Source organism: Euprymna scolopes, chromosome 33, assembly GCF_053919585.1.
Source record: "Euprymna scolopes isolate OS-2025 chromosome 33, ASM5391958v1, whole genome shotgun sequence".
Lineage (NCBI taxonomy): Eukaryota > Metazoa > Mollusca > Cephalopoda > Sepiida > Sepiolidae > Euprymna > Euprymna scolopes.
Window position 1 is genome coordinate 65,106,438 of NC_136514.1, and position 26,020 is coordinate 65,132,457.

Here is a 26,020-nt window from a genome sequence, read left to right on the forward strand (position 1 = left end):
ACAGGTTCGAGCCTGCCTGCCTGCTTACTACTTTTTTTTTGTGCTCACATGGGTAGTTGCTGCTTTTTATTCTTTTTAGGGGGTGGTAGATTTTTGCTATTTTCATTTAGGGTTCCATTGTACAATACTCTTACCATAAAACCTCTCCACCCACAAGCAATGCTGGGGACCCCTGCTAATCTAATATATAAAAGCCAAAGTGTGTGTATGTGTGTGAGTGTGTGTTTGTATGTCTTGTCAGAACGTGATAAAACTGGTATCGTTTAAAAGCTTGGTCTCTTGGACGATAAATATCCAAAAATTGGCCTCAAACATTAATTCCTTCACCCTTAACTGAGCAGTTTTTTACAAGGGGGGGTGGTCGGTCTTTGCGTCGACATTCTCGCAAGTCATCGTCTCCTTTCAATTGACTACCCTTAATTCCAATGCTCGCGACTTACGGTTTCCTGATGGACACATCAGCTAAGATGTTTTTTTCCCCATTTTTTTCTTTTCGTTATGGGTTCGAGTCTGCCTGCCTACTACCACTTTTTTTTTATAACTCCTCTCTCCACCTGGGCTTCCTACTGTTGTTTTTACCCCCTCCAAACTCTCCACATACCCGCCACTAGCACCTTTTTTTTCTAACACCTCTCTCCACCCAGGCTGCCTACTGTCCCCCCCCCCCCCGATTCCTCACTACACCACCTCTCAAGGCAAGCCGGGTATCGGTCTTCTAATAATAATATTAAATATTATCAAATTTGTTCTGCTTACTAGCAGAACAAATTTGAAAATATTTAATATCCTTAAGAGGAAACATTGAATGATAATAGAATAAGCATTTAATGATCATTTCTTAATATATTCTTATTAGAATAAGAAATAATAAATCTTGTAAAATAGAAATGACACGGCCTGCTGCAAATGAAGACAAAAGTCACAAAGACGTTAAAATGTTTGAGGGATAGTACATGTTTATCAATAGATTTTAATTAGATAGGTATTGAATATTTTCTGCCTTAAAGGTAATACTTACAATCGTAACAGTGTCAAATCCTATAGAAGGTAAAGCCCTAACTCCTGTGTATGGATTGGAGCCCAGTAGGACATTAGTTTGACCAGATGTAGTATCACAATGGATTATCCTTTAATAAAATATTTTCAGATCAAGTATTAGAAGACAAAGAATTCTTGTCTGTTTGCTGATTGCAACTCTATAGAGGCAAAAACTAATGACACCACCAAATGCATTAGCAGATGCACATGACCCCTAGATTCAGAGTCATGACATTGTTGGACTGGCAACCATCACTTCCGTCTAGGCTTACTGAATTGACGTGGTAGAATCAAGATCTCATTTGACTATGTCATTGATTATAAAATTACAAGATAGATGACCGACACTAAATTTGTAAGAAGGAGGGTGCAAGGTAAACTTGTTAACAGTTTAGCAGCAGAAGCACTAGTGTGGATGACTTAAATGGAGTGAGACACCAAGTCTAATAATGTTGTTTTTCTAAAAAGTTTCACAATAATGGCACTGTGAGAGTAGCAATACACATGAAAAAATTGAAATAGCTTAAAATATTTCAATATTGGTATACATATAAAGAGCTTGATGAGCTAAGAAAGAATCTTTTTAAATTTTAAAATCTGATTAAAATTAAGGAAGTTATGACTATTTTTGTGCCTCATACGTTTGGATATTTTCCCCTCTTTAAGACCATATGCATTTCGTCAGATTTTTTGCACTACTTTTTCAGTAAAAATGTCATATCTTTGTTAAAACACAAGACTAAGCAATGAAATTTACCATATAAGTGTATTTTTGTACAAAGAATCAGAATATGCGACTGAAAATCTCCAAAAGTTCATGGTTTCCAAATAATTTGCTGTAAATGTGCATAAATATGCTGCAATTCCTTAAAAATGCCAAGTATCCATAAACAGAAAAGAAGTTGGAGAACTCAAAGTTGAATTGTAATGTACTTTATGTACAAAAAACTTAAATCTAAACATAAGACCATTTAAAAATGAATATATTGCAATATTTCTTTGGTATTATTGTAGATTAACACCTTCTGTTTAACCCCGCCCAACCTCTGCTGCCCCCCCTTCCAAAATGTGATTCTACCTTTTTAGGCAATTATGTATGAAATGCCATGAAAAACTTTAATGAAAGATAAATTATTTTAGAATTTAATGTAAAATAATTCCCCATTACAGGTCATTCTAGCGTTTTAGGGCAGTTAACTGGGGTTTTTTGTATGGGAGATAACTCCTGTATGCTTTTTGTTTTATTTTTTTTAAGACGATTATGGGTGATTTTAAGAGGGTTTCTATACAATGAGAATATGGGAAGGGTTGCCATTCAGACTTTGAATTAATTTTTTTTTTTTTTTTTTTTTTACAAAGGCATCACCACATTATCAAGGCCCAGAGGCCACTCAAGGATAAGGGTTAAAGAGTGTACAGTAGAAATTGGTCAATATAGTAATCATTAGTAATGAAAATTTGGTAAATTTAATAACTTATATGGAACGGCTCATCAAGAACTTATTTACTTTAGACTTGAACACAACCATATTGTAGTCAGCCGGAAAGCAGGAAAACGGAAGACAATTCCACAGGCGTGCAGTTCTAAGAAAGAAGCTTTGTTCATGGAATCTACGTTTAGGTTTAGGCACAGATAAAGAGTGGGGGAAATTATTGATAGTGTTTACAGCTAGACGAGTGTTTCTTGTGAAAGTTTGGCGAGGGGGGACCATAGAATGAAGCTCAGTTGAACACTTTCCATGAAAATAACGATACATCAGAGACAAACTCGCAACATCTCTTCTGTGAGATAGAGGTTTGCAAGGAGGAGAAAAGGACATCTCCTACGAGGCTACGAAGTCTATTTTGAACTCTATCAAGGCAGGACAAGTCCTTTCTAGCAGCTCCTGCCCAGATGTGGCAACAGTATTCCATCCTTGGACGTACCTGGCTCTTATATAGGTAGAGAATAGCATCAGCAGTGAGATATCTACTGGATCGATAGAAAGATCCCACCATTTTTCCAGCGGCCTTGGCAACAGATTTGATATACGTGTTCCATTTAAGATCAGGAGTAATGGTCAAGCCCAGAAGCTTGTCAAAACTTGAGGCCTCCTGAAGACGAGAGCCATTCATTTCAATTGATGACAAATGTGAATTAGAATGTTGATGATGTAAAGAGAGAAGCTTGGTTTTAGATGCATTAAAAGTAACCAGCCACTCCTTTCCCCATTGTACAATTAATTGTTGGGCTAAGGAAAATTATGTGTGAACATACTGAAGACTTGACAGAAACAAAAGCAAAAACAATATTAGAGGATGGGGCGGTTAGTTTCACAAAAATTTAATGTAAAATAATTCACCATTTCCAGGCCATTCTAGCATTTTAGGACAGTTAACCAATTTATTTTTTATGTGCATTTTTCTTTAAGGAAGGATCTATTTTTTGTTTGTTTGTTTTAGACACTTGTATGTGGCTTAAAAAGGTATTTTGTTGGGGGGGGGGGCTTGCCACTCAAACTTAGTGTTATTGTTAGGGTTAAAGAGTGTTTTAGAAAGATATTTGGCAAAACTGGTAATTAGTAAAAATCTAAAGAGAGTGCTCAATACTATTGCAGAGCAAATATGTGTTTTATTTTTTATTACCGTTTTATTATCTGTTTGGTTACATATGTTTCGGATGTTTGATCGTGTTTACGATTTAACAGCCTCGTCAGACCTTGCACAAATGGTTGGTTAGTATTAGGAATAATTGTTTTTAGGAGGAATATGGGGGGGGGAGAAAAAGGAGGGGGGTTGGGTAAGAGATAATATAGGGGGAAGGCAGGTAATGACAATATTTGAGTTTTAAAAGTTAAAATATATTAGGTTGTATTGTGTGTGTGGGGGTAGCAGATTCAGGTAGGCTTGGGTGGAGATATGTGGATATAGGGAGGGGGAGAGAGGATGGTAAAGAGAAAAGAGAGGGGGTAATAAGAAGGGGGGGGAAAAAGTATCTGTATGCATGCATCTGCTGTCCTAGTGACTATATGTATATATGTATCTATGTATGTGCGCATGAACTGCTTTGTTTTACGTATTGCGTGTGCTGAATTTGTTTTCATTTTTATTATTGTGTGTATTCGTTGAATTGTGAACATCATCTCTATCGTCATGACCATTGAGGAATTACACCGTTTTTAAACGCTTCTCTCTCTCTCAAAAAAAAAAAAAAAAAAAAAGCAACAAGATTCATGACTGCTCTGTTTTACATGTTGCATGCAATGGATTTGTTTTATCTGGGGTGGAGAGGGCTCCAGAAAGCCATGGTGAAGGCAGCCTCTCTAGGAGAAGTAAATCTCTGATCTAAAAAAACATAAAGCGGAAGACCAGTACCCGCATTAAGCTGGTCTGCAGTTTGATTTGTTGCTGGCTATCTTGCTCTTGCTTGTTGCTGGATATCAACATTTTGAACCGAGAGAGAGACTAGCTATCGTACAAAGCTAAATCTCTGGAATAACATCTTTGTACAGATACTTTCTCAGACATTTGTCAAAAAAAAAAAGAAAATGTCCTATTGGCAATGGCTGTCCATATTAATAGGAACAGAAGATATTATGCTAAACGACACCCACTTCAGCTCTGTTGCTGGAATGTGAGAACACTTATTGACAATGGTAAAAGACTAGAACAGAAGACTGCAATTTTGACTAAGGAATTGCAAAGATACAATGTAGACATTGCTGTACTCTCTGAGACACGTCTTGCAGGTGAGGATCAACTGGTTGAGCGCGCGTTGGGCTATACGATCTTCTGGCTGGTAGAGCTGAAAAGGAGAGGCGAGAGGCTGGTGTTGGTTTTGCAGTTAACAACTCCTTAATTCACAAGATCGAACAGCCAGTAGGCATAAATGACTGTGCAATGACATTGAGAATGCCCCTTGCTGCTGGTCGTTATATAAATGTTCTTTCTGTCTATGCGCAGACTCTTACTTCGCCTGAAAACGATATTACTTCCTTTTATCATATGCTTAGATCTATTATCACCAGTTTGCCAAGTGCTGAGAGTTTGGTGGTTCTTGGTGACTTCAATGCGCGGGTAGGATCAGACAATGAGACTTGGTCTCCATTGGGTCCATATGGCATAGGTAGAGTCAATTCAAATGGTATGCTGCTTCTCCATCTCTGCAGTGAACTAAATCTTGTTATCACCAACACTTTTTCCCACCAGAAAAACAAGGAGACCTGGTTCCATCCCCAATCTAAACATGGCCATTTGTTTGATTACATACTGTGTAGACATGGTGATCTTGGAAATGTTTGCAAAGTTAGAGTAATGCGTGGTGCTGACTGTGGTACTGATCATTTAATGGTCAGAGCTAAACTGAGAATTACAGTTTGCAAAAAAAGCCGTTTCAATGGTGTCAAAGTGCCTAAATGTATTGATGTTTCCAAATTGAAGGATCCAGTCGTATGAAGTTCCTTGAAATCTGCTTTCAACCAGGTGGATTTCTCAGATTGTGACTGGGAGACAGTAAGAGATACAATATACCAAAAAGGTGTTGAAGCTCTTGGGTTGAAGGTTCCCAGACACAGAGATTGGTTTGCTGATAATTACAATCAAATTAAGCCTCAAATTGATAGAAAGCGGAAAGCTTATTTGAAACTTCTCAACTCTTCACCTCTGAACGAGCCAGCGCTCGCTGCCCACTTTTCTTCTGTTCGGAGTGAGGTTCAGTGTTGTGTGCGCCAAATAAAAAACAAATGGTGGTCTGACCTCTCCAGGGAGATACAGACTGCCTACGATCATAGAGATGTCAAGACATTCTACACTCTGCTTCATCAGGCTTATGGTCCGAAATCCTCTTAAACTACACCACTCCTGGCGAAGGACGGGAAAACCTTGCTGAAAACCTCAGATGAAATTATGCATCGATGGCATGAACACTTTCATGATCTTTTTCATAACCCATCCAATGTTGATGTTGTTCCAATAGAAAGTATCCCTCAATGTTCCTTTTGTCCGGAACTTGATGTTGAACCGACTCTTGCAGAAACAGTTGACTGTATAAAACAGATAAACTCGAACAAAGCCCCTGGGTTGGATGGCATCCCTGTTGAACTGCTGATACATGGTGGTGTTAATGTACATTGTGTGGTTCACTCTTTGATACTGTCAGTATGGCAGGGTGACCCGGTTGCCCAAGATTGGGTAGATGCCATCTTGGTTATGTTTTACAAAGGAAAGGGTACAAGGTCTGATTGTGGAAATTATCAAGGTATCTCGCTGCTGAGTGCGGTTGAAAAGGTGTTTGCACGGCTTTTGCTAAACCGATTGGAAAAGTATGTATGTCCTAATATCCTTCCGGAATCCCAGTCTGGATTTAGAGGTGGGCGAGGAACTGTGGATATGGTGTTTTCTGCTAGACAGCTCTTGGAGAAATGTATTGAACAGCATATGCCTCTTTGCCAAGTGCTTGTGGACTTAACCAAGGCGTTTGACACAGTCAACCGTGAGGCTCTCTGGAAAGTGCTGGAAAAATTTGGCTGTACACCTGCTTTTACAGACAAGTTCAAGCAACTTCATCATAGTATGAAAGGTCGCGTAAACTTCAATGGTCGGCTTTCGGAAGAATTCCCCATTGATAATGATGTGAAGCAGGGTGATATAGCTGCACCAACATTGTTTTCGCTCTATTTGACTGCTGTGCTCTGCTATGGTTTCCACGATTGTGATATGGGTGTTTATATTAGATTCCGAACGACTGGAAAGGTGTTCAACCTCAGAAGATTCCAAGCAAAAACACTTGTTAGTGATGGACTTGTTAGGGAACTGTTGTATGCTGATGATGCTGACCTGGTAACACACTCCCCAGTAGATATGCAACTAGTGATGGATCTCTTTACAAATGCTTGTACCTGCTTCGGACTGACAGTTAGCATTAAGAAAACTAAAGTCATGTATACTCCCGCCCCCGATGATCTGTATGTGGAACCTGATATCTTCGTCTGTGGAAAGCGCCTTGAAGTTGTAAAAAATTTTGTCTACCTTGGGAGTGCCTTATCAAATGATGGCACTCTTAACGCGGAAATAAGACAAAGAATCAGCAAGGCATCTGATGCTTTTAGAAGGTTACAAGATAGAGTCTGGTCTGATGGGGATCTAACTCTGACAACTAAAATTTCAGTATATCAAGCATGTGTAGTACCATCCCTACTCTACACATCTGAAACTTGGACCTTGTACCGGTCACATGTAGAATTGCTCGAGAGGTTCCATCAGCACTGCCTTAGACACATTCTTGGTTTAAAGTGGTATAGCTTTGTCCCTGATACATATGTCTTAAAAAAGGCCAAAACAACCAGTATTGCTACCATTGTTATTAAGAACCAGTTGCGTTGGGCAGGTCATCTCATCCGGTTTGAAGACTATCGACTCCCAAAACAATTGTTCTTTCTTGGAAAAAGACCCCAGCACAAGCCCAAAAAACGTTTTCGTGATAGCATCAAGGAGAGTCTGGTGAGCTTTCATATTCCTGTTGACAGTTGGGAGTCACTAGCGTATGATCGCAAGCAGTGGAGGACACTGATATACAGGGGTACAGAAAACTTTGAAGCAACCAAAATAGACCGAGCGAAGCTTAAGAGAGCATGTAGGAAATGCCAAACCTTGCCGCCCAACCATGGAGATCTCTGGATCTGTAAGGTGTGTGATCGGGCTCTGTTGTCTAAGGCAGGTTTTGTTAATCACATGAAAGCCCACGATAGTACAGGTTCCGCTGCTGTTAGTTTCATACAAATCAGTGAATGTTTTCAGTGTCATGTCTGCTTGAGGGTGTGCAAGTCACTGGCAGGGCTAAAAAGTCACATTCGGGCACATGGATTTTTAGTGGCTCTCATCTGACGTTGCAATCATCATGTGCGCATGAGTGAGCATATATGTACAGATGTAGCTATGCCTGGATTTATATGCATATATGTGTCTGTATGTATGTGTATGCCTATGCCTATGCCCACAACACACTTCACACTGAAAATAAAGTTAAGCATAGCCACTGCCCAAAGCAACATGTATATGAACCTAATAGTTAATTTTTTAAACCTTTATACCCCATTTATCCTCCTCCTCTTATTTTTTCCTAGAAACTATAAAATAATCTCCACCCAATAAGCAAAGCAAATCAATACAGACCCTAAAAATTAAATCAACATGCATCTCAAACATAACTTCAACATGTCCACCTAACCTTGCATTATCTACAGCCGCTTATTTATCCTTTATCTATTCATTCATTTATCTACCCTAACTTTACTTACTCAGCATAAATATACGCATCTCTGTATATATATATATATATATATATATATATATATATATGTCTGTATGTGTATGTAGTATGTTTATATTTTTATGAATATATATACTTGTATATGCTTATATATATTATATAACCCCCGCAGTATTAACTAAAATAACTTAACTAAATTAAACCATGTACTCATTTATTCATTTATTATTATTTATTTATCCTAACTTTACCTTATTTACTTGGCATAGATGTATGCATGCCGGTATGCGTATGCATATATCTGTGTATATGTGTATATATATGTGCCTATATAGGTCTGTATATTTATATTTTATAAATATATATTTTTATGCAATTGTGTATACATGTGCATGAGCCCGTACATGTATGTGTACTTGTATGTATATGCCTGTGTATGTGTATATGTGCATCTACTTTTTACTGGAGATCTGTATATCCACGTATATGTACATGGATGGGTGTGTGTATGTTTATGTATGTGTGAGCATATATTTATATCTGTATATATATGCGAGTATATATATGTGTATGAGAGTTGCGTTTATGTGTGCGTAGGCATTGTTTTTATAGGTGTGTGCCTCTATGGGTACATATTGGTCTGTAATATGTACGTATATGTATTATTCGTTTTTATGCATGCATCAACGTCTGTATTAACTCTTAACTGTTTAAAAACAATCCACTATGAAATGAATAGTGACCAAGAAACCCGAAACCCGTAAATGAAATGACAGCCACACTAACCCTCTCCCTCTCTCTCTCCCTTTCCTCCCATCTATCTCTCTCCCTCTGTCTCTCATCTAATTAATATACCTTATCGAACAAGGGGGGAAAAAAAAAGAAAAAAGTAATCAAAATTTTAAAACCCAAAAATCAAAACTCCCTTTTTCCCCCTCCTCTCATTACCCCCTCTCTTTTCTCTTTACCATCCTCTCTCCCCCTCCCTATATCAACATATCTCCACCCAAGCCTACCTGAATCTGCTACCCCCACACACACCTAATATATTTTAACCTTTAAAACTCAAATATTGTTATTACCCACCTTCCCCCTATATTATCTCCCCCCCCCGTATTCCTCCTAAAAGCAATTCTTCCTAATACTAACCAACCATTTCTGTAAGGTCTGACGAGGCTGTTAGATCATAAACACGGTCCAACATCCGAAACATATTTAACCAAACAGATAAAACGGTAATAAAAAAATAAACAAAAACACATTCATATGTGTGTGTGTGTGTGTGTGTGTGTGTGTATTCGACACGTAAATAAGTCAACAAATGTTATATTTAGTTTTAATTTAATAAGAAACTGCGTTACGAAATTTCGAAGAAAATTCCATAAATTTGTTGATTTCTATTTTTGAGGTTGAAGGGGTTTATTCAATAGGCCGTTTATACTACGCTGGAGCAGGTGGTAAAAATACCTTTCGCTTAATAAGTAGAAAAAAAATAACGGGGTTTGTATTACTGTACACATAGATTCGAAAAAGTTATCAAAAAGCAAATACATAACAAATGCTATCAAAGGCAAGATAAGTTACTTTTCTACCTAACTGGATATGTTTTTAGTGTTTTTATTTAATGTAACATGTTTATTCAGCTTGAAAAACATACAGTGCTCACCGATGTATTGGAAAGTTAAAAATGGCGGCCGACTATCTCTTTCACACGGTAAGTTTTGGAAAATGAGTTAAAAATAAAAAACTAGACAAAATACAGTTAAAAAACCCCCCGAATATATATCCGCCTATGTCACGGTAACATATATTGAGTGAGTTTCTAACAGTATTTTGTCTGTTTTTTTTTTCCCAAACTTACCGCCTCAAAGAGAGAGTCAGCTGCCATTTAAAATTTTTGAATACATCGGTAAACACTGTTTTTCGAGCTGAATAAACATATTACATTATATATAAAGACTAAAAACATATCCAGTTCGGTAGAAAAGTAACTTATCTTGCTTTTGATAACATTTGTTTGTTATATATTTGTTTTTTGACAACTTTTTCAAATCTATGTGTATAGTAATACAAACGAGATTTTCATACATCTTTTGATTTTGAAAAAACATTTGTGGCTGTTCACAGTAAAACATTGTTTTAATTCGCTGCTCAAAACTAATGCAATGAATAAAAGTGCATGCAAGCTATATATCTACAAAAGTTTTTTTTGTTTTTTTAACCATGTTTTTAAATTTGACCAGAAATGTGAGAAATTATAATGGATTCATAATGCTGAATTGGTTGGGATTGTTATTATTATACATTCTGAAAACCAAATAGTTCTAAACTAATGATAACAAAATAGCTCTAATTAAACATATCAGAACATTTCTATTCATATTTTCATGTTTTTTCTTAATTAGTTTGTGAATAAAAATTAAAGAACGCATGTTGTTTATACTGTGCTATGACTAATACTACAGCTGCTGCTACTAATACTAACTTAATTTGACCAAACTCGAGAAATAGAAATATTTTTTTTTTGGGTAGGTCCTTTTAAATTATTATCAATTACCACGGTCCTACTCAACATAGAATAATACTTTTAATTGATAAAGATAGTAAAAAGAATGATTTACTTACTAGTGGGTGTCCGATAAAATTTTTTTTCAAAATGTTCGATACTCGTCATATTAAAGTCTTATTTTTAACACGACAAAAAAAGAAATGGTCAAAAATATTTCGGACACTTGACAGTATTAAGATTAACACCTCTTCTGATTGGTTCCCAAATTTCATGACGAAATTCTTCATACAATCACAATACGGGCCTTTAGAAAACAGGGAGGGTCATTACAAAACCTCACCGAAAATGCCATTTTATGACGTTCACATTTTTATCACTTTATTTGCTTAAAACTCTTAAAATATATAATGTACATTCATATTTATTAATTCATTTGAAAGTATATTCATTTCCGAACAAAACGGTAGTAATTTGAAGACTTGAAGTGCTTTGGTTTGAAAAATATGGTTATTTTAGTAGAACTATCTTGAAATCTGTGATTATCCAAAGCGTTTTTTTCATCCGTGTGTATTACTAGTGAGAGGCAGCAGTCATTCTCAGACAAGTGACTGTGTTGGTTGCAATTATGGATCAGTTAAGTGAAACAAGATCGGTTCCATGTGTACTTTCAGGATAACTGATGTTTGAAATCAATTAGCAGCTGATGTCCACATTGACAGAATAGCTATTGACAAATTTGAAGATAGGGATTTGAAACCTGTGAAACATGACTCTAGGAAGTGAATGCCAAACCAAGATCACCAAACCGAAGAGGAAGAGTAACCTGATATTATCTAGTACCATTGAAATCTACATCATAGATTTCACTGACAGACCAATGAAGAATTTTGTTGAAATTTTCAAGGAGTTTGATTTCAAAGTAAGATGGTTTTCTTCTAAACGTAAATAGAAGTTTAGTCATTGCAAATTATTTCTTGAATATTTTATATTTCTTTTATATATCAATCAACTTAGCAACAAGAGAAAACTAAGATTGTGAAAAGCTTGATGGAAATAAAACAAAACTCACCTCCCCGGGCAATACTTTATCCACTAGGTATACAATATCATCAATCTTCATCTGATGAAGCCAAAGCTTCCACACAAAAACTCCTGCAAGGAGAGAATAAAGAAATAACGTCTTCAAAAATTACAAAGTTGAAAATATTGTTAGATAATTGTTTAGTAGCTGTAACATCACAACAAACATAATTGTTACAATAAAAGAAAACAAGGTATAAAAAAAGTATGAGAAATTCTGTGAATGTGTGGCTTTATGATCTAGCCAACTTACATTGAACAGGATAGAATTTTGAAATTATGTATAAGAATATGACTAGGACTATCATGTCAGTTGTCAGACCATCTAACATAATGACAGTGAGATCCAGATAAAATGAATGCTTATTCAAAATTTGTATGTTTTCATTGGATGAGAAGGAATCATTAACATTCGATTTTGAAACAGTGCAGACAATATTTGTTTCAAGAAATATTTGTCTACGAAAAAAGGAACAGAAGTGTGATGATTCTGAATACGGAAGACGAATGAAAATCAGTTAGTAAGGCTTTATTTATCTAGAATCACAGGTATGCTGAAATAGAAGAATGAAAAATTGCTAAGATTTTACACAAAGTAATGACATTCACCCTGACTGGAAAGAGTTCAGGGTGGAGGGGGGGGGGGTTATGAAATGATATACAAAGGTCCAAGTTCAAGCATCTCTGTTTCTTAGATAATAGAGATGGACACGTTGTTGCCTAAGGATGAGTTCCGATAGGTTCTTATCAATTTGAGTCCTTAGTTAATAAAGCCCTAGTCCAGCACCTAACAGCTGCTAAACTCTTGACTGACAAACAATATGGATTCAGGCAAGCCCGTTCAACAGCAGATATCTTAACTGTAGTTTCTGAACGTATATACCGTTCATTGGATAAAACAGGGGAGGGTAGAGCGGTGGCCCTTGATATATCTAAGGCTTTTGACAGGGTATGGCACGATGGTCTTCTAAGGAAAATTAGATCATATGGAATCACTGGAAGAATTCATAACGTAATTAAATCCTTCTTAAGTAATAGAAAAATCAAAGTTGTCCTCGACGGACGTACATCCAAACAATATGACATAAATGCGGGAGTGCCTCCCTTGGACCTCTATTGTTCCTGATATTCATAAACGACCTCCCTGATAATATTGTTTCGGAGATGGGTATATTCGCCGATGACACCACTCTCTATAACAGATATGAGGGGAAAACAAATGAACACATATCCAAGAAAATGGCAGAAACACTAGAGGATGACCTCCAATCCGTAGTGGAATGGGAACAAAAATGGTTGGTCTCATTCAATGCTGCTAAGACTAAGCTTGTTTCCTTCAATAACTACAAGAAACCTTCTCTACCACCAATAGCAATGGCCAAGAACACATTGCCTGAAAGTACTTCTTTTAAACTCCTCGGCCTAACGTTTACAGGGAATATGAACTGGAATAGATACATTGAGAGCATTGCCAAGGCTGCTGCAAGGAAGGTTGGCTCCCTCTACCGTGCTAGAAAACTACTTACGCCTGCCAGTATCCTATACCTCTATAAGGCAACCATTCGCCCATGTATGGAGTACTGTTGTCACATCTGGGCTGGTGCATCTGCTGCTTGTCTCTCGCTCCTGGACAGGGTTCAAAAAAGAGTCGCAAACCTGATAGGTCCTGAACTGTCATCTGGGCTTCAACCTCTGTCCCATCGACGAGATGTTGCATCCCTCTGCCTGTTCTACAAATACTTTAATGGTGAATGCTCTGACGAACTGCAAACACTTGTACCTCCCCGACGTAACTACCCCCGACAAACCCGACAAGCTACTAAGTCTCATCCCTTTACAGTGGAGATCCCTAGGTGCAAGAAAGCCTTTTACTCCAATAGTTTCTTCCCCAGAACTGCGGGTCTTTGGAACTCCCTTCCGGGATTCTGCTTTCCCAACTGCAATGATATGCAGAAGTTCAAGTGTAATGTTAACAAACATCTTTCTACTCTTCTCCCTTCATAATGACCCCGCTAATTAATTCCCTAATAGTAGCCCCCTGCTTCAAAGTGGCACTGTGCCTTGTTTGGGGTGAAAATTGAATAAAAAAAAAAAAAAAAAAAAAGCGTTGTATCAGCCTGTGTTGTATTTTGGTTGTAGAAATGGAATCTCTTCGGTGAGATAACAGAGTCATTAGTATTAGGTGCTACATTTTGTGGTCTTGGGCAAGTTGATGCAGCGACACTGTTCCCTCCCTTCCAGGTGGAAGTCTAACATGGGCGTATTGAGGATTGCATTTCAACAATTGAACTTCATCGACATAAGGTTCATACTTAGATTACTGCATATTATGTTTCATCAGGATTCAAAAGCCAACTGGGAAGAAAGATACAAGATGTTTATTTCCGATTATACTAGAATATTTGCTCGTGAGGTGTAGCATTAGTGACAGTACACAATAACTAACAAATGGATTGCAAGGCAAAACTGATTCCAAATAAGAAATTGACAGGCTTTAAGACTTCAATACCAGTGATATTTCCATGCAAGTTATAGGCGGTTGTGCGGCTCGTTGCTAGTTTCTTTCGATGCAAAATCTATTAGTTCTGTTGAAAGGAATAATGGATCTCTGTCAGAGTGAATAAAGGAAAGCATGCCAAACAGTGAAAATAGTTGACAGAAACAATCTATGCCTTTTTGTGAGGACAAATCTTGACAGGGAAAGGCAAAGGGGAAGCATGAATATTCGCCGATAATTGTTAATGGATATTTGTTTTGACTATTCGATGGCAGGGGACTTGCCATTTTTTTGTGCTTAAGTCAACACTTAAGCACAAAAAATGAGACATTCGTGTAATGCCTGGATGACACAATCAAATGTGTAGGTCTCGTAGACTGGTTGAATTAGTCGAGGAGCAAACTGCTTGAGAAAATGTATCTGTGGCTGCATTATCTTTCCCTGGACAGTATATTACATCAAATGTAAGGGCTGATAGTTCGATTCTCCAGCGTTCTACCTTCTCATTCTTTATTTTGCTTGAGTGTTTCAGGTCATACATCAAAGCTATGGAGTGTTGGTCTGTAATGAGTTTAAAGGCGGAGAGGGTTTGATAACACTTTCGTTTAGAAGGTCATGAATTTCGGATTGTATAAACTGCTGATGGATCGGTGAGTGTCTTCTAGATTTTGTAGCAATAGGCTTGCAACCAAGCGATAAATGTTCAAATAGTGGTGGAGAAACAAGATGGGGTGCCATTATGGTGCATGCAGAGAAGGGATCTTTGTGACTCCCAAGTGTAGTTTGAGAAAGTCATGGCCAAGTAAGACATCTGAGCAAAGAGAAGAAAAGACTGAAAGTTTAAAATGCAGGTAGGTAAACCCTTTATATGCTAATGTCGCACAGCAGTGACCTAATGTAGTGCTTGATAAGGTTATGGATGCCATTGATATCTTCCTGCGAGAAGTTTGTGTCAGCCAGTTGTACTTATGGATGATGTTTGATGATATATAGCTTTCTGAGCTACAAGTGGATCCACCAGAGCCTTCAGGATTATTTCATTCACTTTTTACAGCAGTTACAATGGATGTGACTGATGATTCACAAGCAGAAGACTTCTTATGAGAGCAATTTGAACGCCAGACTAGTTGGAAATGTTCCCTCTTGTCGCAACTTCTACAGATAGTATCACGAGCAGGGCATTTAATTCGTGGATGTCGTCGATTACCGCAGAAGAAACATTTTTCCTCTGCTGCAGCTGAAACATTTTCGGAAGTACGATAAACCTCCCAAGTCACTAATGGTTTGCCGATGACACCACATCGTGTGAGGTTGATATAAGATTCAACGTGTTTCTGGGCTGTTTTTTAGAGAATGAGCTAAGATGGCAGATTCTTTCAACTTGACTGTCCTTTCTAAAAGTCGAATTGTATGAGAGCGAATGCCTGTTATAAGGGCATCATGAACTGCTTGGTCACAATGTTCTTCAGCCGTTATTGTCCCAAAGCAGTAAGCAAATCTAGCTTCTGCAAAAAATCATCAATCATTTCACCAGCTAGCTATTTCACCAAAAGATGTCTAGAATGAACAATGTTAGAGTGCTTTACGAAAAAAGACTGGAGTTTAACGATGGCTGATTCATACGAGTCACAATTTCTTATTAATTTGTGCACTGGATGGGAGATGTAATTGGTAAGAAAGTCTAGTTTGCTAGTTGGTGAACAGACGATTGATTTCAGGAAGTTGTTGAATGTACACAGCCAGTGTGTCCAATGGTCTGTGAAATTCGGTGCTGAAGGCTTCCGAAATTGGTCCATTTTGGATTAAATTCTAGATGAATAAATTGCAATAACTCGAACACGGAAAATGAATGAAAACCAGTTAATCAGGCTTTATTCATCTTTAAAAATGAGATAATTTCTGAGAGGTTGGTCTTATGACAAGAGAGCTGATACTCAACTATTTATACCCTTTAAAAGATAATCTATATATCTATAAAAGCAAAAATGTGTGTGGACATTTGATTGGCTAATCTAATAATCAAAATTCCTCATTAACGATGATTCCTATTATCTTAATTTCAGCATCAAATGAAAGACAATAATTTATTGTTAATCTTGGGGGTGTTAATTTTTTTCTAAGTGACTATTTACAAAAATAAAATTATACGAAATTACCCCCAAAAGACATTGCATCTACGAAACTTTCCATTAACATCCAAATCTTACGCCAAATGAACCGCCATGTTGCTATGGCAACACGCACACAAGAAATATTATTTTTAATTTTGAACTTCTCTTTTATTTAATATTTTATAACATTTTTGCATTTTTTTAAAACTGACTTTTTTAATTAAACGATTACCGTAAAATTGTAACAAATTCATTAATCAAAGATTCGCCTTCCTTTGTTTACAAAGCCATTTGGCAGAAGTGACGCCCGACATTTTTAGCTATGCATGATCAAAACTGTGTACAATGAACCTTTTTTTTTTAAAATAAGTTTTGTTTAAACAGTCTTTATTTGAATTTAAAAGACTTTTTTTTATTAGATTTATGAACTGTTTTTCCTCATGTTTATGAACGTTTACCTAACTTTTACGATTACAGTTAGGTAAACGCCAATATCGAAATTTTGAAATTAAAGTCAGTTTAATTTAAAAAAAAAAACAAAAAAAAATGAGGTGTTTTTTCTGCAATTACATTATAAACTTAATTTGAACTTTCCAACACACTTTTACTTGCATAAAAAATAAATTTTATACATAATTTATAATAATTTTTTTAAAAATATATTTAACGAAAAGTTGTTTATTATTGACATTTCTCACATACTTAATCAAACATCATAAAAACACTGTATCCATTACATGATATTCCCCAAGTACATGTCTTTGTTTATTCAAACTTTACGACAAATTTTTGCATACATAAAAAATAAACTTTATTAATCTTTTATAACATAACATAACATTATACCATTTCTTTTAAGAAAATATTTCATTTGGAATAACAAAAAAAAAAATCTTCCCAAATATATTCATTTGGTATACGCAATACGTTTCCACGAATTTAGATACCCTTTTTTATAGATGAATCTATATATTTATTCAATATTTTTCTAAAGCAAAAAAAAAATCAACAGTCTTTTTTAAATAAAGTTTTTAAATTTCTATTAAGTTGGTGCAAAAACAATATCGTTTTTTCACATATTTTACTTTTATATATGACTAGCGGGAGTGCCCAGCGTTGCTCGGGTGTTTGTAGGTGTGTATGTGTTGGGGGGGGGTAGATGAAAAAGAAAAGTTTTGGTAGGTAGGTAGGATCGAACCAGAAGCCTTGAGGCGAAGGTGGAAAATAAAGTGTGAAAAAAACCTGACACGTTACCCGCTAGGCCAGCAAGGGAGATTAACAGAAAGATGTTTGAATTTATTTAAGCATTAAAAATTGAATTGACATGTGCACGTATTTAATGAGGTAAAAAGGAAATACAGCAGTTAAGTTTCACTGCGAGGCAGTTTTTTTGGGGTCTGTTTACCCAACTTTGGCTGGTTTTGTTTTCCCAAGATGTTCGGGGGGAAAACCAGCTCCCCATATAAAGGGAATTGTTCAATTGAATAGCAATTGTCTGATATAAGGGGTTTCCCCCCCACCTCACATTGATCAAAAGCTGATTGCTTTCTGGACATTCCTGGCACGAGTCGTAAGACATAATAACCCCCCCCCCCCCCCCGAGAAGCCCGGCGAAAAAAGCCTTTGCTGGACATACATAAAATGTGCACACACATTTTACCTTTTATATATATATAGACTAGCGGGGGTACCCGGCGTTGCCCGAGTGTTTGTAGGTGTATGTATTTGGGGGGAGGGGGGTAAAGCAGAACAAAGAGGAAACTTAACCCTGTTTAAATATTAAAAAACAATGTTAAATTTCTTAAAAAAAATAAAGTAAAAAAATAGCGATTTTAAAAACGGAAAAAAAATCTTTTGTAGGTGTAAAAGAAAAAAAAAGGAGGTTGGTGGCAGGTATGCTCGAATCCAGAGCCTTGAGGCCAATAGGCTGATGACATACGTCTGTGCTACGGCGACGGAATGTAAAACATTAAATTTAGCTATTAAAAAGTGAACATCACGCTATTCTGCAACTACGAGACAGTTTTAAAGTGAGTGTTTAATGAGGTCAAATCCGCACTTAATTTTACTGCGGGATAGTTCTTTTGAGTTTGTTTTTTTTTTTTACTCAACTTTGTCTGGTTTTGTTTCCCCAACGTGTTGGAGAAAACCAGCTCCCCCATTTATTAGGGGAGTGTCCAAATGAAAGCAATTGTCTGATATGACAGTGAAAACCGACATTGACATAACGTCCATCACTTTCTGGACATCTTTTCCAGGTTTTCCGAGAACTGCTCATTAGTTTCACATCAGTTTTGCTTTTATACGAAAAAGTCAAATCAACATGTAAGAAGCCAAAAGAGCAATAATTTTGTAAAAGTTGCTGTAAATAAATCTAGACGCAATGCGCATTCACAAATCGTAGATATTATTATCTAGGGGGTATATAAACACTTCAAAGCGATAACAAGTCTTTCTTGGACATACAAAATCTTTTGCGTGCGTTTTGCCTTTTATATATATAGATTTCTGAATTAATTCATTGATATATATATAGCCATGTTATATATCATTTTGAAGCATGTTTTTTGCTCTATTGAATCGTGTTATTCATTGCCGTTCTCAATCTCTTCATTCATTTTTTGCAGGCTTTTTGACAGCATGGACAAAATTCAAATTCGCATGATTTTCTTGTTCCAGTTCAAACTAGGCTGAAAAACTGCCGAGATAACTCATGATATCAATGATGTGTTTGGCCCAGGAACCACTAATGAATGTGTGCCACAATGGTGGTTCAAGAAATTTCACAATGCTGACGAGAGCCTTAAAGATGAAGACAGTTGTGGCCGGCTGACTGTGGTTTATAACAATCATTTGAAAGCCTTAATTGGAACCAATCCTCACAAAACCACACGAGAAGTTGCTGTTGAACTCGAGGTCGACCACTCAACAGTTGTTTACCATTTAAAGCAATTACGAAAGTCAAAAACGTTAGATAAATGGATGCTGCATGAATACAAAAAAAATTTAAAAATCGTCATTTCCAAGTGTCTTCTACACTCCATCTGTGCAACAAAAACCCATTTCTCAAGCGGATTGTGACGTGTGATGAGAAGTGGATCTAGCGATGTTCGGCACAGTGGTTGAATGCTGGAGAAGCTTCACAACAACACTTCCTGAAGCTGAAATTGCACTAAAAAAAGGTTATGGTAACTGTTTGGTGGTCTGGGGCCGGTCTCATCCATCACAGCTTCTTGAATCCGGGCGAAATGATTACGGCAGAGAAGTACTGCCGACAAATTGACAAAATGCACCAGAAGCTCCAACGTATATGCCTGAGATTGGTCAATATGAAGGACCAATTCTGCTCCATGAAAACGCTTTCAGCAAGTTTCTCAACTGACCTTGCAGAAGCTGAATGAATTGGGCTACAAGACTCTGCCTCATCTGCCATATTCATTGGACCTCTCGCCCATCGATTATCACGTTTTCAAGCATCTCGACAACTTCCTGCTCGAAAAATGCTTCAAAAACCAAGATGATGCCGAATCAGCCTTCAATAACTTCATCGCTTCCAGAACTCCAGATTAGCATAGTGCTAATGGGATGAATGAACTTGTTTCTCATTGGCAAAAATGTGCTGATTCTAATGGTTATTATTTCGATTAATAGAGTTTATTATGAAAGGAGTAATGATTTTTCAAGTTGAATGCTAAAAAACAACATTATTTTTGCACCAACCTAATATTTCAGATGTTAGTGGAGAAGTAATGGGGGGGGGTAAATCAGTAAAAAAGAGGGTGAAGAAAAATGGATGATAATTCGTATTTAGATGTGCTGACTGAGAAAGAGAAGGATTGAAAAAATGTAAATGGATGTCTTGTTCATTGTCTTCAAATATGAGGATCCTATAACGATATGTCACAAGTATCAGTTGGTGGCTTGGAAAGAGCAATGAACATATTTAAGTTGTCTTGGGAGTAAAAGTCAATGTAAGTGGAAACAAAACTAAAGGCTGCTCTCTCTAACTACCTAAATCCAGGCAAGACATGTCCACCCTAAAGCAACTGAAAAAAGAAAATGTCAAGGAGTATTCAAGTAGATCTCACAAAGAACCATTTCCAGCAATATTCAATTATAAGCACTAAGAACAATGGATTTCTCTATATTTGAATTCCACTTTCTATATTGGTCAAGTGATTGATTTTATATCTTTATTTAGTGTTATGATCAAGTTTTTAACTCAAACCAAGGGTAAAAAGAACTATTTTAAACTAGCAGAGCTACTTGGCATTGCCTAGAAACATGGATAACCAAGTAGAAAAGTTTTAAAAAGTGTGTATAATCTTTCTTTTAAAACCCTTTACTCTTACTCTGGCAACTGATTCAATATAATAAAAAAAAAAAAATCTGATTGTTTTAACTCATTTCAGTGTTGTTTTTTATACAACTATCATTTTCATTACGAAAAAAAAAAAAAACCAATGTGTAAATAAATAAATAGTGATTAAATAATAAGATAAATAGGACTTAATAATTAGATCAGGGGAAAAAATCAAATGATATCAGCAAAAATCTTTCTTCTGCTTGTTATCCCTGAAAAATGTAGAATGGAGAGTTGTTAGGATCTTGTTCAAGTTATGTCTAATTACAAAGCAAACATCATTCTTCCTATCAAGCAAAGTGTGCTCAAATAATAATTGACAACTAACAGGACCTGTGGAAATTTCATGGAATAAGTAATATATTTAATCAACAAATGCCCATGCGGCAAAAAGAAAGTCTGCACTTGTAATGTTTTCAAAAACTGCAAATTTAAGCTAAATTCAATGTAACTATTTAAACAAACTATACCTCATTTGATTGACCTTTTATTCCTCTGTTCATATTTGACTTTTAATTGAAATATTCTAGTGTTTACATCAGTTTAAAAATATAATTTCAAATTGAGGAGGCAAAAAGAAAGTCTGCACAATGGAAAATTGTTATTAAATGTAACTTTAGGACATTAATGCAACATAAATACAACAGGAATACAATGAACTAGTTAATATTTAGTAGCATAGCCCTTCTGCAATTTGACAGGCTGCAATCTTTTGGGAATTCCTTGAATTAGACTGCAGCAATACTCCGGGGAAAAGGTATCCCACTTTTTAAAAAGTTTTGTCCAATTTCTTCCAAATTTAAAATTTTATCATTGCATAGCTGTCGCTTGTTGTAATGCAATACGCTTCCAATAGAATTGCGGTCTGGAGATGTGTATATTAATCCAAACACGGAATATCATGCTCTTCCAGGAACCTCTTGATATTGCCAGCTGTGTGAATGGGAGCATTATCCTGCATGAAGATGAGATTATTATCCAAATTCCGACCAAAGTAGGGTAGAAAATGCTCAGTCAACATATTAATGTATTTGGTTGAATTAATTTGACCTTGCAAGCGAAATATAGGCTCTAGACCATTGGTACTAATAATGCCCCACACCAAAACTGAACCTCCACCACCTTGCAGCGTTGAAAACTGAGCACCTAGGATTAAATTCTTCATCTTTCCTCCGACGGATGTACTGCCTACCATCACTGTCTAGCCTATTGAACTTATTTCATCGCTAAAAAGCACTTTTGATCAATATGAAGAGTCATGATCTTCATTGCATCTGACGAAATCCAGACGGCACTTTCTGTTCTTTACAGAAATCATTGGCTTGCAACTTGCACCATATCCTTGCAAATTAAATTCCTTTAATCTGTTTTTGACAGTAGAAAGAGAGCACTTTTTAACAAGATTGCACTTTGTTGGATTTGGGGAGTTTTCTCATCACATTTCAATCTGCGTCCGATTTGTCGATTGGATAAACCAGAAAGGTGAAGATTAATGAGCTCCTGATGATCACTAAGAGAAAGTCGTAGCATATGGACTAAATGTTACGTGGAAAACAACAATTACGATTAGATATGCTTTGTTGCCTGTTGGTGGATATTTTAAACTGATTTAAGGGTGATAATTTAAGCTGGTCTTAAGCGAATTTGTTGCTGTGGACTTTCTTTTTGCCTCCTTAATTTGAAGTTATTTTTTTAAATTGACATGAACACTAGAATATTTCAATTAAAAGTTAAATATGAAAAGGTAAAATTATAGAGGAATAAAAGGCAAATCAAATGAGGTATAGGTTTATTAAACAGTTACCTTAAATTTGCAGTTTTTGAAAACATTACAAGCGTGGACTTTCTTTTTGCTAGCACTGTATATTTTGATAAAGCAGATATATTTCTTAGTTTTTTAGATGGAAAAAACATATCAGAGTATATATGAGTTTCTAAAAATATGAGTCTATGAAAATAATGTTCATTATATTTAAAATACAGAACTGACCCAAATGAGATAAATCAGTAGTAATAATAAATACCCAGAAAGTAATATTATGTTACATAGTTCAATAAAATAATAAAATCACATTGTAAGAGACAATACTAAATTTACTCCTTCAGTCTAGCACCTCTTGACAGACAATATTTTTCCCCCTATTTCTTTTGTGTTCCCTTTTTTATTAACACTTCACAAACTTCTTTTTTCAGTGAAGAACCACTAGGTGTATCAGAATTTTGGGGGAATTTTTGACACCCCTAACACGAAACTGTGAATAAAATATAAAAAAACTCGTAATTTCTCTTTTAAAAATGGGTTGCTTATTTTCTTTATGGAATATACTTCCAAAATAAACTATCAAAGTTGTTTAAAAAAAATAACAGAAATATTATTTATTTTTTTTTTTAAAAAACAGTGTTTACAAAGTGCATTGCAGCCATTTTTTACGTAATGAAATCAATTGAATTTTACGAGTTAATTTTTTTTCAATTTTTAAACTTTAAAAATCTATCCAAATTTTTCTATTGGTTAATTTTTTATATTTTCAGGGTCAATGTGAAATTTTATGCTCTTTCTAATAAACCGAATATAATATTTTAGACAAATATTTTTTTGTAAATTCACCACTCCCCATTTTGAAATGTCTATTAAAATTTTAATAATTAATTTATGTACCAAAGTTTTATATATCACAAATTGAAGATAAAAGTTCAATAAAAATATATTGCAAATTAAAACAAACAAAAAAAAAGTGTTTTTTGGAAATTTACCTGTAAAGTCCAAAGTGTAAAACCCTTTTTTTTTTAAAACCACATTGATTTTTTTTTTTTAATTGGAAGTCTATGTTCTGCTTATATTGTCCAGTAAGCAATGGCCAATGACGACAATTTTTTCTATTTTATTCAATGTTTTCTTTTTTTAGATATTTAAAAAAATAATTTCATTCGACAAAAAAGAATGAAAATATAATAAATCAAAACTTTATGTATTTCTTTGAGAAAAGAAAAAAAAAATTCCATGAGTGTCTTTTTTTTTTTTTTTACAGGCAAAATCTTATAAGTAAAATTTGACTATTTTTAAACTATGGGAACACATATTCTTCACGGACACGGCTAGACAACTAATGTGAAGTGCGGTTTTTACTTCACTCATGTCCATCTGTAGTTCAAAACAGTAAAAAAAAACTACTTCCGGTTTTGGATAAAAACGTAAAATACTTTTGTCATGGCACGTTTTTCAAATAGGCGTTTAAAAAATTCTTTTATTTAAAAAATAAATGGATTTTAAAATATAAATATGGATAAATTCTTAACAATGAAGAATGGAACTACACATTGATTAGTAATTTTTATAGGTAAGTGATATTTTAGAATTTATATCGATTTTTTATAATCGACATAAGTTAAATTTTGTTTATTTTCTTCAAATCTTTTTAAAGAAAACCGATTTAAAAAACAAATATTGCATAATTTGCTATTAAACTTGTTATTTTTTAAAAATTTGGTCTTTGCTCCTTTAATTAAAAAAAAAAAGGCTTTGAATTACATTTTTCAAGTAGTTATAAGCTTGGAAAGAAATGAGGTCAAATTATTCAATATTTTTTCACGCATTCGTAAGGTCGGTTTCTGGCACACCTAAAGAACCACTACATGTTGAAATTATTACGAGTTGCTTTCTCGCACTATTACAACAATGATCATATATTATTATTATTATTACAATATCCAAAAACAAGGCTACATCAAAGGTAGGTTACTCTCATATTCTTGTCCAGAGTTGCCAGATTGGCCTTTTTAAAGCCAAATTTTGCAAAGTTGGCCCTTTTTAAAGCAGGTTGGCTTTCAAAAATTGTCTTTAGCCTTTTTCAAAGCATAACCTATGAACTAAGGAAATGACAAGCATAATACTATATAAATACTGAAGTGTAATACATATGTTCCTGAATATATTCATTTGAATTTGTGCATTTTTTTTTATATCAAAGCAGTAAGCAACATCTTTTTTAAAAATCTGTCCATAAACTTATAAACAAGACTGTGCATTACAATTTTATCTAAAATTGCAATGAAAATGAATTTGATAAAATTATACAAAGAAATCAAAGGGATTTTTTTTAATTTCTATAAAGCAATTAAGATTGTAATCAAAACAATGGCCAAAAACTGTAACTAATGTATGGAAATGATTCCGATAGAAATAAGTGGATAAAAGAAATCAATAATATCCAATCTAAACATCAGGAAATTAACATATTAAAACAAATTAGCATTTAATAATAGACAATTAAGAGAAAAGTTTGAATATTTCTTTTAATGGCAGAAATACAATTTAGGTTATAGCGAAATATTTCATTTTTATGTAAATTCTAAATATTTAATCCTGTTTTAATCACAAGAGGCCATGTTGGAAAACAAAACCATTTCAGATTTTTTCAAGAATAATCAAAAGCGCATAGCAATTGATCTAATAATATCTTTAATTCGGTTTATATGAGAAAAAAAGAAAAAAGATGTTTTTCCTTAGAACTGAAACTTACTATTGCAAAAGTACAGTTAACTTTCTGAAATTCTTGATTTATACGTTTCAAAATAGCAGACATATATGAATATTTTTGTCATTATACATTAACACACAAAATATTAATTTCTCAGAGTTAGGCATTTAAATTTAGCCAACTGCAATACACTCAATGTAAATCAATGAACAAAACGAACTGTGTCTCTATGTAGTAATACCCATTGGCCATTAAATACTTTGGATAATCACAGATTTCAAGATCGTTCTACTAAAGTCATCATATTTTTAAACCAAAGCACTAATTGCTGGATAAGGGTATAGAAGAATAATCTATATATTAACATCATTTTAATAATATAATAGTATATTAATTATTCTATTGGAACGGCTAGAAGTTACCATAGTATATATGTTACTAATTTATTCAATTCTAATTTTTACATTTCAGAAGTTTTTAATTTGAAGGCCAAACCAAAAGCTACTCTATCCTAGCATAGATCACTAACAGATGAATCCTGAAAATAATAAAACAAAACAGTATTGTAATATGATACAGGAAAGATTGCGTTGACACCAGAAAGTTGAAAGTTAAATGAGAAACATATTTTGACAGTTGAAAGCAATTATGACTTATTTCGTTTTGAAGAGGGGAGGGGGGCAAGGGTCATAACAACA

General features: G+C 35.0%; 1 protein-coding gene across 4 annotated transcripts in view; it reads right to left on the reverse strand.

Annotated features, from left to right (window-relative positions):
* LOC145258276 (stress-activated protein kinase JNK-like) overlaps positions 1 to 26,020 on the reverse strand; it is a 432,258-nt gene that overhangs the window by 335,904 nt on the left and 70,334 nt on the right. For all 4 annotated transcript variants that reach the window (XR_013864086.1, XR_013864087.1, XM_080116278.1 and 1 more), the window contains one exon: positions 11,863 to 11,945. The gene's annotated coding sequence lies outside the window, so the exon portion shown is untranslated. The remainder of the gene's footprint in view (positions 1 to 11,862; positions 11,946 to 26,020) is intronic.